Source organism: Diuraphis noxia, unplaced genomic scaffold, assembly GCF_037042655.1.
Source record: "Diuraphis noxia isolate RWA-SAM2 unplaced genomic scaffold, SU_Dnox_SAM2 contig0002, whole genome shotgun sequence".
Lineage (NCBI taxonomy): Eukaryota > Metazoa > Arthropoda > Insecta > Hemiptera > Aphididae > Diuraphis > Diuraphis noxia.
In genome coordinates this window covers 60,210,605-60,225,995 of record NW_028301712.1, presented here as the reverse complement: position 1 = coordinate 60,225,995, position 15,391 = coordinate 60,210,605, and the positions used below count along the sequence as shown (strand labels likewise).

Genomic DNA, 15,391 nt, shown 5'->3' with positions numbered 1-15,391 from the left:
TTTATAAATCAACATTGTTGAGTATTTACACGCGGTGAGATTTGGTCATTTGGAAACGAGACGATGTCCGAATTTTAAAGGTGAGTCACTTCACTATCCATCATTTGTACGATAGCTAGTAGGTACCTACTATAGAATAGAACACAATAATCAGTACGCCTAAACACGTATACAATACAACGAGCAATGTATGCAACCATCAATCGTCGTCAAGATTTAAAGAAACTCGAAGCGATAACCAACCAAATTGATGTCTTGTACAACTTACTGTATATCGATTATATAGATAAATCCTTGGATGGCTTGGATAAACAACATTTATATAACATACTTTAAACGTATGACATCATACGTTTTGACCTTTTGATAAATTGTTGAAACTGTTAAAATAGATGATTTTAATTTTAAAGCTTTCTTATTAGAAATGTAATCTAAGCTCATTCTGCACATTAGTCGATTATATATTAAATAACTATGTAATTTTTATATTCAAACAGTTTAAAGATTGGGTATAACTTTTTAATTTATAAATAATATTATACAATGATCAATCTTATTTTCATAATGGATTTACTTAAATTATGATTTTGAGAAACTTTCAAGTATAATTTAAGTATCATATTTTCAATTATTTAGATCTGTCCATACCATTTGGTTAGTATTTTGTGGCGAAACAAACTTGCTTTTTTCAAATGAAAACCAACTTGGATTACCTACTGAAAATTGTTTAAAAGATGATTTCTTGGGAAATTTTTATTTTATTTTATGTATTAAAGTTATTAATTTTATCAACTATACATGATATGGATAATAGATAGGTAGTTATTCAAAATTATTTCAACAAAAATATAAAAATATATAATATAATAGTTCTTATACCTAATATTTATTATGCTAGGACAATATGTATACGAACTATAAAATTTTCAAAGATTAACATATTTTTCAAATAATTGTAGCCCCCATCATTTATCTTAAATCCATGAACATGGACCTAATAAACTTATTAGGTACTTAGATAATTTTCGATAGTACAATTTCTTATAATGCTACTGGTCAATGTGATTGAACGATTTTTCTTTATGTACCTACCTTAACTACTTTTTTAAAATTATAATATTTCACTAATGTCGAACCATTCTCAAAATATGACACAAACATTGTAAGTTTGAAAAAAATAAAGTATTATACCAAATGAGCTGCTCCCACTATATTTTTTCCATAATATTATTAAATTATATCACGCATGGTAGGTACAACATATTAAATCCATATTTCGTTAAAATATAATGTAACTTTAAAACAAAATATCGTCATAATAAAGTTCAAAAACTTTGCAAAAAACATACATTGTTTTTTTATTAAAAAATACGAAACATCAACTTAACAATTGTTGCTGTCAATTGTTTTTTATTCTGAAAATATTTTGTTGACTTTATTTTGCATTGTTACACAATTATGTTTATTACAAAACTAAAAAAAATAGCTGGTTAGGTTTTTTGTAAGAAAACTAAATATTTATAATTTAAAATATTTGATTCTACTATCCAATTATTTTATATAATAAAATAAAAATATTTTGAAGAAATGCGTATAAATCATACTATAAGCACCTTAAAAATATATACGCCTACCATCTACATAGGCAATACCCAGAGATATAATATAAGTTTTGTTGTGACAAACAAGTGTGAACGCAAGAATACGTTATAATATATAATGTTATAACTGTTATAACATAATTTTATAATATAACATGTTATTCATTAATCTATTAAAAGTAAATATTATATTATTTTGGATATGATTGATGAATTACACTACTTTTAATACATTTTATAATGTCGTATTTGATTGTTTTAAGGACATACAATTTTTGGACCGATGTCTATATGCACATTTTATAGATTTTATAGTCATCCTCATCACACTAAATATGAACAATTCATTTCAGAAAAAAATAATGTAGGATAATGTAGGTACCTACTAAGCAGAAGATATTTTATACAAAACTATAATATTTATCTTTTTCGTAAAAACTTTTTCAAATCGTTAAAAATCAAATACTTTTATTGTTATCCACTATAACTATCTACTTATCTACAATGAACTTTACACAATAGTTTTCCCAATCAGAAATGTTGAAAATATTACGATCACGAACCTGTATAATCTGTGCCTATGGAAAAGATTAATGGTTAAAATTAAACATATATAATTTTATACTATATTTTATTATTTAATTAAGTATATTATTTTTATCATAAGTATTATTAATTAGAACTATAAATATTTGATCATCAAGTGAAAAATATATATTATCAGTAAGTAGACCTTAATCAAAAATAATTTGATCTCCCCTACAGTCTATAATTGGCGAATTTTCAACGCATGACCTATTTCTGGATGGAAATTTTCACATAATATAATACGCATACCTATGGGCTACACATATAGCTATCGATATGTCCCGAAACAGGAAAAATATATCAATTATTTTATAAAACATGATGTGTACACCTACTGTCGGCGTATAACCTACCTCTGGGGAATTTTAATTTCGACTGGTAGGTAATCCTTAAAGCAGAACGAAGATGTTTTTCTTTTATGATAGGTAATTATTTGTTCAGATTTAATTTCAAACAGACTACAAAGAATCAATTCTTTTAACGTATATTAACATTGTTTTTTAATATATTTCACAAGAAAAAATCGTTTATGGAAAATTTCTTTTAATATAAAAACAAGAAATAAAGTTAAAAGATATAATAAAATGCATACAATTAGTATATAATATTATGTACGAATAAAACAGCGACGACCATTATAATTTATAATACAATTATATGTACCTACATTAATCAAAAATAAACAACGGCAATGCATTTACGATTTACTTCACATGCGGGATAGCCATTTTCATAAATATAAGAATATTTTTATAGTTGTACCGTATACTTTTATTTATCATTTGTCTTATATGTACCTATGTCTTCATAAATAAACACGAATGTCCAAGATTAAAAAAATACATACCTATTTTTAAATTTCATTCTTTTGAAATAACAGATCACAACCCTGAACTCAAAAGTTATTATTTATTTACAAAGGATCATACATTCATATATAAATTAAACTAGGTACTGCATAATCGAATATGGTATAGGTACGAGTATTATAATATTTAACTTAGAATGAAATTTAACTACATCATTAATTTATACTTATTTATTATATACTTCTAACCAAATAGAATAATATAGATTTTACATAATGGTTGTTTTCAATTCACATCAATATTATTCAGAAATATTTACAACATATTGTGTAATTTGCTACATTTTTTAAATATGTTTGTAATTTTTACCAAAATATTCAAATCGATTATTCTTTCGATAGTCTATACGATCTATACATACAAGTTTTTATAGTAAAATATAATATATATAAATATTAGAATATTATGAGAATAAGCTAATATACCAAACACAGTATATATTTCGTTTTACTGTTTTAGATCCTGAGCGGTTATTTTACTTATCTACCTATTTTCACCATTCTATGGTATAGGTACGTCAGTATTGACTTAAAGGCTACCTTAAACCAACAATATATGATACAAATATTGAATAATATTATAATAATTTTATATTATTTTAGCAAAAATATAATTTTAAAACACTTAATGATTTTAAATTATTTGCACATTGTATACAAATATCTTGATTGTATAAACATTAAGACAAACAATAATTTTTATAATATATTAGTGCACCGAAAAATTGGCATTAGTGACCCATAACTTTGTGATATAATTCAATCTAGATGAGCAGCCACAAGCTGTTGATTGGATTTAGTTTTTTGTATATTTCGTTAATGTAATTCAAACTAGTAAACTACTTTTCAAACTTTTCCGGTATCTCTAAAAACAATCTTTAAAATTTTCGTCAAAATCAATAGAGCATAATTTTCAACTTTTAAGTAAATATACTGCAAACATACTAGTGCAAACAAAGCTAGTGCAGATATCGTTGGAACGTTGAGATCATGGTGTAGAGATCTGTTACTTACATACCATGGGGCGTTTGTGAGGAGACGAAGGTTTATGGATTGGAAAGCTTGGAATATTTTAAGGTTAGACATTTTTGTAGAGCCCCATAATTGGATGCCATACGTCATTGCCGAGCGTATCAATTGTTTATAAATTAACATTTTGTTTTCAAGTGAGATTTTAGAGCGGAGTAGTTGTCTTAGCTTGTACAGACGGAGATTTAAGGATTTTCGTTTTAATTTTATCGTTGCCCAGGTCAGTCTTTTATCTAGATGGAGACCGAGGTACTTGACTGATGTGCCCATAGGGGTTATTTTGTCATTGAGATAAACGGGGGGAATATTTTTTGGGCTGAGGGTAAAGGTAATATGAGTGGATTTGCTTTCATTTATTTTTATTCTCCATAAGTTAAACCAGTTTTGTAAGTTAGTTAGGTGGTCTTGGAGGTTATTTATGGCAGAGTCTAAGTTAGGACTGGATGAGGTTATTGTAGTATCGTCTGCAAAAGTAGCTAAGTTGGTGTTATTTGATTGAGGTAGATCAGCTGTATATATATTGAACAATGTAGATGCGAGAATGCTGCCTTGAGGGACGCCTGCTCTTATAGGATGAATATTATAATACTCTTCCTCACATCGTACTACGAAGGAGCGGTTTGTGAGGAAAGATTTTAAGGTAAGGTATAGTGGAGTGGGTAGAAAGAGAAGTTTATAAAGAAGGCCTTCGTGCCAGACACGATCAAACGCCTGTGCAACGTCGAGAAAAACCCCTGAACAAAAGTTTTTTTGCTCAAGGGAAGAAGCAATGTTGTCAACTATTCTGTAGATTTGATGGAGCGAAGAGTGATTGCTTCTAAAACCGAATTGAGCGTTAGGAATAATATTTTTTTCATTTAAAATTGGATAAATTCTTTTTAGGATAATTTTTTCGAGGATTTTAGAGAACGTAGGGAGAAGACTAATGGGTCTGTAAGAAGACGGGATATCGGGTGGCTTGCCCGGTTTATGAATAAGAATGATGACTGAGTGCTTCCATGTGGAAGGGATGTATGATAGGCGAAGTATGCCATTATAGATATACGTAAGTAGTAGGATTGCTTTTTTCGGCAGTTTCTTCGTAATGGTATTGGTTATCAGGTCATGACCAGGTGATTTATTATTTCGCAATTTACTAATAATATTTTTAACTTCAGAAAGGGAAGTATGTTTAGTTGGAAGACACATTGGTAGGGGGTTGATTAATGAGGTTTCGACATGATGGGAGTGTTCTAAATTTAAAATGTCTGTATGAGGCGTAAATCTAATTTCAAGATCAGTTGCGAAAAGATTTGCTTTGTCTAAGTTTGATGAAGCTAAGGATCTATCAGGGTAACGTAGAGGAGGTGTTTTGTTTTTTTCTTTTAAAATATTTTTAGTTGATTTCCACAGTGAGTTATCTGAACTGGAGAGAGATTTTAGATACTGTAGATATTTTTCAGAATTGTAGTTTCGTAGTACGTTTTTTAGGGAGCAAGTGAGAGCATTATATTTTTTTTTGTCACTAGGCAAGTGCGTTCTTTGCCACCTACAACGGGCTCTGCGTTTTTCAGAAATTAGTTGTGTTATGTGAAGAGACTTTAGTGACTTTGGGGGTATTAGAGAGCATTTAGGAAGAATTTCGTGCTGCGTTTTGAAGGACATTTGTAAATGATTGGACTGCATTATCCAAGTCTGAAGGTGTTTTTAAAGGGATGTTTAGTAAAATTAGGTCGTCTATAGTTTGGCTAAATTTTTCCCAATTGGTTTTCCCTGAAGTTAATGTATGACAAGTAGTCGTTGTAGTAGACAATTCATTTAAGATTAGGAGTAAAGGTGTGTGGTCAGAAGATAAGTCTGAGAGATTTGATATGGAATGATTTATATGACCGGGGAGGGAAGTTATGAAGAAATCAAGAACATCAGGTTGTCTATTGGCATGTGAGGGCCAATATGTGGGGTTAGATGGGGAAATGATTTTTAAATTGTGATTGAGTAAAAAGTTATTGAGTAGCCGTCCTCTGGTGTTAGGTGAACTAAAGCCCCACCGGGGATGTTTTGAGTTAAAGTCACCGCCTAACATGAATTAACTATAATCAGTTACCGAGATCGTTGGAGAATGAGAAAAAAAATCAAGGCGTAATGCTATACTATGAAGATAATATGAATAATATATACTTGTATTTAATTTTTTAAGGTTAATTAAGTATTTTCATTTATCAAATGTAAAAATAAAGTATTAATTTTATATTTATATTTTATTAATTATCACCTTTATAATATGAGGAATGAAGTTTTGCTTACGTAACGGTGTAGGTATCACTTTTAAGAATAAAATATCAATATGTAAATTAGGTACTAAATTTAATTCAGCTCAATTTAAGTGGAAAAACCCTTAATCCAGCCCTATAAACACTGAATCACAAACAATGTATTATGATATAGGTGCTCGTGAGCAAATACACATTAAATAGTGACCAAAAGTTGAACATTCCGAACATAATTTGTCTCCGAAAACTTATTTATAATGTTAATATATTATATTCAAGTAGGCAATATTCGATAAAGATAACTATAAAAAAATAATTGATTTTCAAAATTTTTTAATTAATCGATTTGAAGCCAAAATGCACTGTGTGAGGTGAGGGTTAACTTCACGCTATAGCCCTCTCCCCACTTTGTCCAATTTACGAAAGATAAATTTAAGTTTTGGAGCTTACTTTATGAATTATATAAATTAATTTTTAGTATTAATTATAAATAGCCGGAACTAATAGTTATATAGTATATCTACGTATATTATTATTATACGTACTTACGTCACGTATCGATTTATCGATTATATAGGTACGCCGTCAAAGTAAAAAAAACCACATATACGCTTGTACTTTTGCCTCATATTATTTTTTTTATTTTTTTGATATACTGCACTTGAGAAATAAATAGTTTCATAATATGAGATAACGTGTTAACGTCGAAAACGACGAATTTCGTTGATTTATCAATCGCAGATTACTCAAACCGAACGCGTAAGTAGGTATTAAAATATTATTGCAAATAATTTTACAAGATCTCTTGCACCTATTGCAGCTTTTGAAAATCTATAAATGAAAAAATATGCATAATCCAATACATACATAGTGTAGATGTAAATAAGAGCATAACAGCGTATTAGCATGTAATATGTGTATATAATATAATGTAATGCGATTTGTTAGTTCGGTCACGAATAAATAAATACAATTATTGGTACCAGTTATTGTGTAGGTAGGTATAAAACAATACTACCTATAGCGACTCCCGAGCAGGAAAACACGGAAAAAATTACAATTCCTTCGGTGGAACTACGTGTTATCGTCAACGCACGTATAATATTATAAAGTCAAGTAATTTTACAATTATTGTCGTTGTTAGTCGTTATCATACATTATTATATAGGTCCTTATAATATATGTGTGCGTATAAATTATTAAATTTTTGTAATATGTACCTACACATTTCTTCAGCAGTGAAACTTATTCGATTAGTTTGGATTAAGCAAGATGCATTAGGGTCATACATTAAAACGTTATATACCAACTTGTGTTACCCGTGCTACAGTATGTTGACAATGTGATCGGAAATGTCGGTACATAATAAATATTATAGAAATATTACGACCCGAGCGGATATCTGTTAAACATGGTTTATATATATTATACTATGCTACAGGATACTGTTACCAAAGTACCTTATAACACGAGGAAATTTATGAAATTGGGTAGTTGGCCTGACACAAAGGAACGAGGGAAAATATTATAACTTTCAAATTTATTTTATTCATGCCTGCCTAAATATTATATTACACGATTAAAATTTATAAAATAGTGTTATCTAATTTTTTCAGCCTTAAATTTGAGTCGTAACTTAAGTCTGATTAGGCATTTTGGCAATTAGGTGCCTGGGTGCCTCTATATGTGTGTACCGATTATTTTTGTGCAATATTTATCATTTTAAGTCTCAGAAGTAATTAAAATTGTTACATCTGAATTTTTTTATAATATTAAATGCATTGCTCAGTAAGCCTGAAAATATTTTCATGACACAACAGAAAAAATATTAAAAGCTTATATTGTAAGTGCATATTTTTGCAAACTTTGTGTTTTTATATGCTTTTGAGTACAATTCTTAATTTTACAATTTTTATAGCATATTTTATGATAAATAATAAATTTATACTACTATTTGAATATTATTTATCAATACTATTTTGTATGACTATACGTTATTATATGCATCTTATTTTTTGTTTTCATCAGGTATTATTTTATAATATTTTTAAAATCCCTAGTTGTCATACAATTTCCTATTTTATTAATAAATATTAAGTAAAAATCATAAAACATTTGTAATTATGAAAATTGTAAGTAATAACAAAAAGTAAGCTTATTATATTATCAATGAATATTAAATTTGTACTTAAATAAGTAGACACATAAGCGCATAAATGCATGCATATTCAATGTACCAATGTTTTAAGTGTATCACGTTTCAAATCCTATGCATCATACTGCAGTAATCAAGTACAAGTAGTAAAATGGCTAATTAGTATTTTGAAAGATAATTTTTTAACACTGCAGTATAAAATTTCACTGGATAATTACGAGTACGATGTATTATAACATGAATTAAAAATGTATTGGTACAAGTAAATCTTACAAGAAACGAAAATACCTACTAAACAGTATTATAGGTTAATTGATATGTTCATAGCTCTAATTTGACATTGCAGATATAGAAGTGCAGTTTTTTGAATGTAATTATATGAGTATTATAAGACTAATATCCTCCATAATACCATAGGTACCTAGTTAAAAAAAAAGAAAATAATCGAAAATAGCTATTTTGGAAAGCTGTTAAATATTTATTTACAATATAGAAAAATTACGATTTTGAGATTGGTTGCATTTTGAATGAATAAAAGATAGGTACTTCTATATTTTCAAAAATAAAGAGATTTTCAGTGTTATTTTAATTCTTTGTTGAGCCGTAATAAAATAAGGTTATTAAATGTAAAATATGACTAATAAATATATTACATTTAAAAATGTTCACTACAATATTTGCATTACATTTCGAATAAGAGCTACTGACTTTCCAAATGATTGAAATTGGTACGCAGACAAAAGAGAATGTATTTAGGAGAATTGTATTATACCTATGCACAGTATAATATAAATACCAAAAAAACATTGAAATGAAAATATATTTTAAAGTATGATGTAAGGGGTAAAGTGGGTGGTAAAGAACATGACTTAAGAGAATAATCTACATTACATTTATATAATGTCAGATACCTATATTTATTTTACTTACTCTGCGTATTAGGTACGTATCAAAATTAAAACTGTAAGTGTAATTATAACCTAGTACTTTAAGTATAATAACTAAGGCCCTGAGGGTATTTTATACAAATTACAAGTTAGTATAAAATAAAATAAATTACATTTTTTAAGAAATGACTAATTAAATTAAGTATTATTATATTTTAATGCCACATTATAACATAATATAATGTCATATTTTAAGTTCAATAATACATATGTTATTCTTGTAATAATTTCTTTGATAAAAAATATTGAAGATGGATTAAAAATATCTTTTTTTATCCGTGCCTTTGACTTTAGGTACAATGTTATGTACGAGTAATAATTATGTACCTAGGTAATATTATTATACAATGCGTATACAATCTATACTCAAATTTACGAATTCCATGTACCTACAGAGGTACATCATTATGAGAAAGGCAGATCTGCTAGTTACTATACTGTGCTACCTGTCTATCTAGCTATGTATTATATCGTAATATAAATTATAATAGTTGGTTGCGAATAATTGTAAAAACGCAACGAAAAATCGAATCATATGCACATTGTGCATTGCTTGAACCAAATCATACACAGAGACGTTTATTGTGATTACAGTTCTAAAATTATAAATTATAATAGATCGTAATAAATTGATTTTTTCCAATTCACTGATTGAGTGAAGATAGTGTACACTGGTACTTAAAAGTAAATTTATTGTATCTTTATCTTTAATCTTATTAATATATATATATATATATAATAAGAAGAATTACCTACAATTTATCACATGACATGAAAACTCAAAATCCAAATGCACTACTGTCTGTAATTTAATTACTTGGCGCTAATGGTGATTGATGAGAGTTTTATGGGTTTTCATTGATAAGTCGCAAATTTGCAATATAATTGATGCAGGCCCGATTTGCAGACAACTCGTTTCGCCAACACGAAAAAATGATCTCTGGTTAAAATGGAAAAAGTTCCAACTCGCCGACAAATTGTAGGTTTACAAAATGCAGTGCTTAATAAAGCTGTTAGTAGACCAAAGTTAAACATTTTTATTTTGATCAAAGAGCTAAAAAAAAACAGCAAACAAACTCTGAACTTGTCCTCATAGCACAAAAAAATTGCAATCAGCCACCAAAGAAGAAAACTAAGAATAGAAAATTGGAGGAAAGCTTATCATTTGCAAAAGAAAGGTATAGCATTTATTAAATTGAATTTGAACTTTTGTTTTCTAACGTTTAGAATTAAAATGTTGGGTTACAAAGAGGTACAATTCGTATCATGTAATAATAATTGGACGCAATAATGTTTCATTTCCATTTAGAAAACAATAGCTCATCGTCGTAATCATAACTCATAATTATACTCATATGAGTACTCAATATTATAATTATTACAGAATTATATTAAACTAGCTGTCCCGTCCAACTTTCCACAGACCAAATATATATGTATGTAAATCAAGTTTAAGCTGCTCTTTAGGGCTTTAGCTACCTACCTATATAGGGATTAAAAAAATAAGATATTATAAAATTCTCCAAGTATCGAGGAATATATTGATAAAACTTTTATTGAAAACGGTCAAGTAAACTAAGGGCCAATGCCCAATACACGAAAATCCTATATTTGTGAAGTTGGAACAAATCATACGCATTGAGCATATTTTTTTTCAAAATCGGTTTAGTAGTTTTATAATGATAGAATGAGAGTAAATTTTTCTTATACAGGAATAAAATAATATCGAATATTTACACTCATAACTTTTTTTAAAAGTCTTATTTCAAATTTCAAAATATTTGTTGAGATTTCGAAATTCGAAATTCGGTTATTTAAAAGGGTTTAACATTTTATGCAAATTAACTCATATGTTTTCTTACTAGAATATTAAAAAGGAATTTGTAAAAAGATATATATATATATATATCAAATTACAACTATAGGTATCTATTTTTTTTTTTACGAATGATTGGAATTCAATTTTTTTTGAATTAAATACTCAAATTCTATATTTAAATATATTTTTATGTGGGTAATTAAAAAAAAAAAACATTGATCGTAGGTAGAAGTCTGAAAACATTTCACTGTAACTTTAATTACTTATTTTTAATAATTAAAATCAAAAACCAGACTTAGAATAACTGGATTATTAAAGGATAAAAAAAGGATGAGAATTCTTGTTAAGTGACTCTGTATATTAGGTAGGAAGATACTAGGTACATTATAAACCAATCTTGATACAGTGCAGTTGGTACGTACATGTTTTATGGTTTTTTTTTACGTCTAATTTGAGCTGATTATTCGAACGTGATAATTTATAAATATAATCGGTGCTGCTGATAATAAATAGGGTGGTTATTAATCATAATTATTCACGTTCTGACCATGCAAAGGGTCCATTGCATTAATTATTATATTGGTTCACCAAAGGAGCTATATCATCTTCGGGCATTAGACTCATAAACGCATGGAATATTGGTTGGCTTTCGTTCACACGATAATACATAATGTATAGTATAATATAAATTATAATATTATATCCTAATAATAGGCAATAGGACAATGGCAAAGGCGTAACTGACCTTTACGTTTTTGAAAGGGGCTAGAGCAGTAGCTATTTTGGACGAAGGAACCATTTGGGTTAAACATACCTATTACCTACCATTATTATATTATTTATCTTTTCCCAGATAGGAATTTGGGATTAACGCCAATACAAAAATGTTCCATTATTTTCAGTTTGATAAAAAAAAAAAAGTAAAAAATGTTTAAATAAAATATGCAAGCGTACTTACCAAATTTGAAAGATCTTCTAAATTCAAATGACTTTGAGGAGGTCAGAGGGGCTAAAGTTTCCTTCTAATTACACGTATTAGCATAATAATGTAGCGTTGAAACTGTTCATCCTGGACACAACTGATAATATTCTTAGTTTAAAGTGTTTAAATGTTATTATTTGACAACCAATGTAATAAACTAACCTGTTGATACAAAGGAGCTGACTCACTACGATGCTAGTCATCGTTTTTATTCAATCGATGATCGAATTAGATTATTTAATTATTGTATTCATAACATTCATTCTTTCGATAACCTGATACTTTGAGATGGAAGTAAATATAATACTTATAAGACTGATTACATATTATAGTTACTACCTAAGTAGGTTTAAGTTACATAAACTTTAAAATCTATAAAACGTTTTTACTATAAAATACGTATGTACAATAGTACAAACATATTTTTTTAGATATTTATTTTTTATACTAGATAAATAGAATCTAATAAATAAGAACACCGTAAATAAGATACTGTAGCCTGCAGGTAGATATTTTTACCGTCTATTTTATAAAATAGGAATTATCAAAGTGCGTGGCTTTTAAAGTTTCAATTAATCGAATATAATAATAATCGATATTCGATTATCATTTCTTTTGTGATAAAGATTGACAAACTTGTAAGAAGTCTTGTATTACATTTTCAAATCTTAGATTTAAAAAGAAATTGTTTTATGAATTTCTAGCTTTGCGAATTTTCGTGATTTTTACGTATTTTGTCAAAATTCAAACTTTGAAGGCTTATAAAAAAAAATTGAGACTATTTATTTTATTTTTGAAGTGCTATTGTAACAATATGTTAAGAGCCTTGTATTAAATTTTCAAGCTTTTCTGCCTAACAAATAAATTTTTATCGATATTAATTAAAAAAAAACTAATAATGATCGAAAATTGCATAGGTATGCCTATGAATAGTTCAACTTAAGTCGAAAAATTAAAAAAATTGCATGGTGGATAGAATTTACTTATAAAAACATTCGGTGAAAATTTCATGTATCTATGGTCATTTGTTTTAAAGTTACATCAAAAACCAAAATCGATTTTGTCGGAAACTGATTATGCGTAAAACTTCCCGACTTCCCTTAATTTTTAGTTTGTTTATCTCGATTATTTAGAAAAATATTAAGAATTTTTATTTTTGACCCCCAGAACCAACTAGATTAACTTTCCGATCGAACAAGATACTGAAGTCAAAAATCGAAGCACTTTTACTGCCCCAAAACGTGATGAGACACAAAAAAATAAAAAATAGAAACACACATCATGATGAAATCAATACATTCATTGCTCCGCTTAGAATCTAAAATTGTTCAATCACATTGACCAGTAGCATTATAAGAAACTTTAATATTGAAAATCATGTAATAAGTTTATTAGGTCCATGTTCATGGATTTAAGATAAATGATGGGGGATACCATTATTTGAAAAATATATTAATCTTTAAAAATTGTATAGTTATTATTATTATTATTATTATTTATTTGTTTTCATTTAAAATAGAAATGTATACATACATGTAAAGCCTAGTTTACACGATGCTAGTTTACCAGCGACTAGTGAAACACCATACTATCTTACTATCTCACTAGTATATAGTAAAATAGTTATTAAATTAATTAATTATTAATAATTATTACAATATTTATACTTAGTTATTTAATGTATTTAATAGTTCGTATGCATATTGTCCTAGCATAATAAATACTAGGTATAAGAACTATTATTATATATTTTTATATTTTTGTTGAAGTAATTTTGAATAACTATACCTATCTATTATCCATATCATGTATAGTTTATACAATTAATAACTTTAATACATAAAATAAAATAACAATTTTCCAAGAAATCATCTTTTAAACAATTATCAGTAGGTAATCCAAGTTGGTTTTCATTTGAAAAAAACGAGTTTGTTTCGCCACAAAATACTAACCAAATGGTATGAACAGATCTAAATAGTTGAAAATATGATGTTTAAATTATACTTGAAAGTTTAAAAATAGTTAAAAATCCTAAAATTTAACATAATTGTATTAAAAATAAAAAAGGTGTTAAGAATTATTACAAATGATCCGTGGTTCATTCGTAATGATAATATACATAAAGACCTCTAAATTGTTAAAATATTGCAGACCTCATACGTACTTTAACCTTATCAAGAAATTTCCATAACTCATTAGGTACTCAACTCAACAGGTTCGCAAGTTCGCTTCACTACAATCTTCATATTCATCCACCACTTCAACAACGTCTAAAACGTGGCCGTTCTCAAGACCTGATTAGTTAAATTCAACCTCCAGTCTCTAATCTGTATATTTTTGCTGTTGTTATATAATTTTGTACTTAGTTATTGTAATCATGTAATTATTTAGTTCACTCATCTGTATACATTTGTTCAATTATTAATATTTTTAACTATCCTTTTAAAATAACCACATACTATGTTCTTTATTATCCTTAGATTTAGAAAGCCATAGGCTAGGAATGTGTTATTTAAATAATAAAATAAATGAAAATAAAAATAAACAGTTGTAAAATAAAAGATTAGGTTTGCAATAACATGAAACAAATACACGTATTATTTCTATTTGCCTTTTTTTTAACGATTGATCAAAACAATTATTATACAAATGCTACAGAAATTCTCTGCCTGATTATTACCAAAATTCTAATGGCTATAATATAAGCCTATGGTGTAACTAATAGCTATATTGGTTTATTGGAAGAGTATTAAGTAAAATACACAAGCCTACTATTTTTCCCATTCAACCCACCCACTCATCTACTTTACGGATTTTGGTGAATACACGAAGATAGTTGTAGTAAGCTTATGACGAGCTAACATTATACTATTAACTAGCAAATGCCTAGCACTTTTGCAAATCATAAACATACCTACCGTCTTCAGTTCTTTGCAACTAGGATTCAGGATTCTTGTGGCACTGGAAACAATCATTTAATGGGGGCCTGAGCGAAAAGTCCTTTAAGTTCACATTATGCCTCTTGTACATAATATTTTTTTTTCATATACAATATTTAGACAAATCGATAATCATACACTCAAAAAAATCACTCTATTATTTTTGAAATAGCGGTGATTACTCTAAACGATTAATCAAAAACATAAAAAAAAA

At 27.6% G+C, this 15,391-nt stretch overlaps 1 protein-coding gene across 1 annotated transcript in view; it reads right to left on the bottom strand.

Annotated features, from left to right (window-relative positions):
• The window catches only part of LOC107164781 (uncharacterized), a 142,774-nt gene extending 130,452 nt beyond the window's left edge, over positions 1-12,322 (bottom strand). The window contains exon 1 of the mRNA XM_089219993.1: positions 12,215-12,322. The gene's annotated coding sequence lies outside the window, so the exon portion shown is untranslated. The remainder of the gene's footprint in view (positions 1-12,214) is intronic.
• Positions 12,323-15,391: the final 3,069 nt, after the last annotated feature.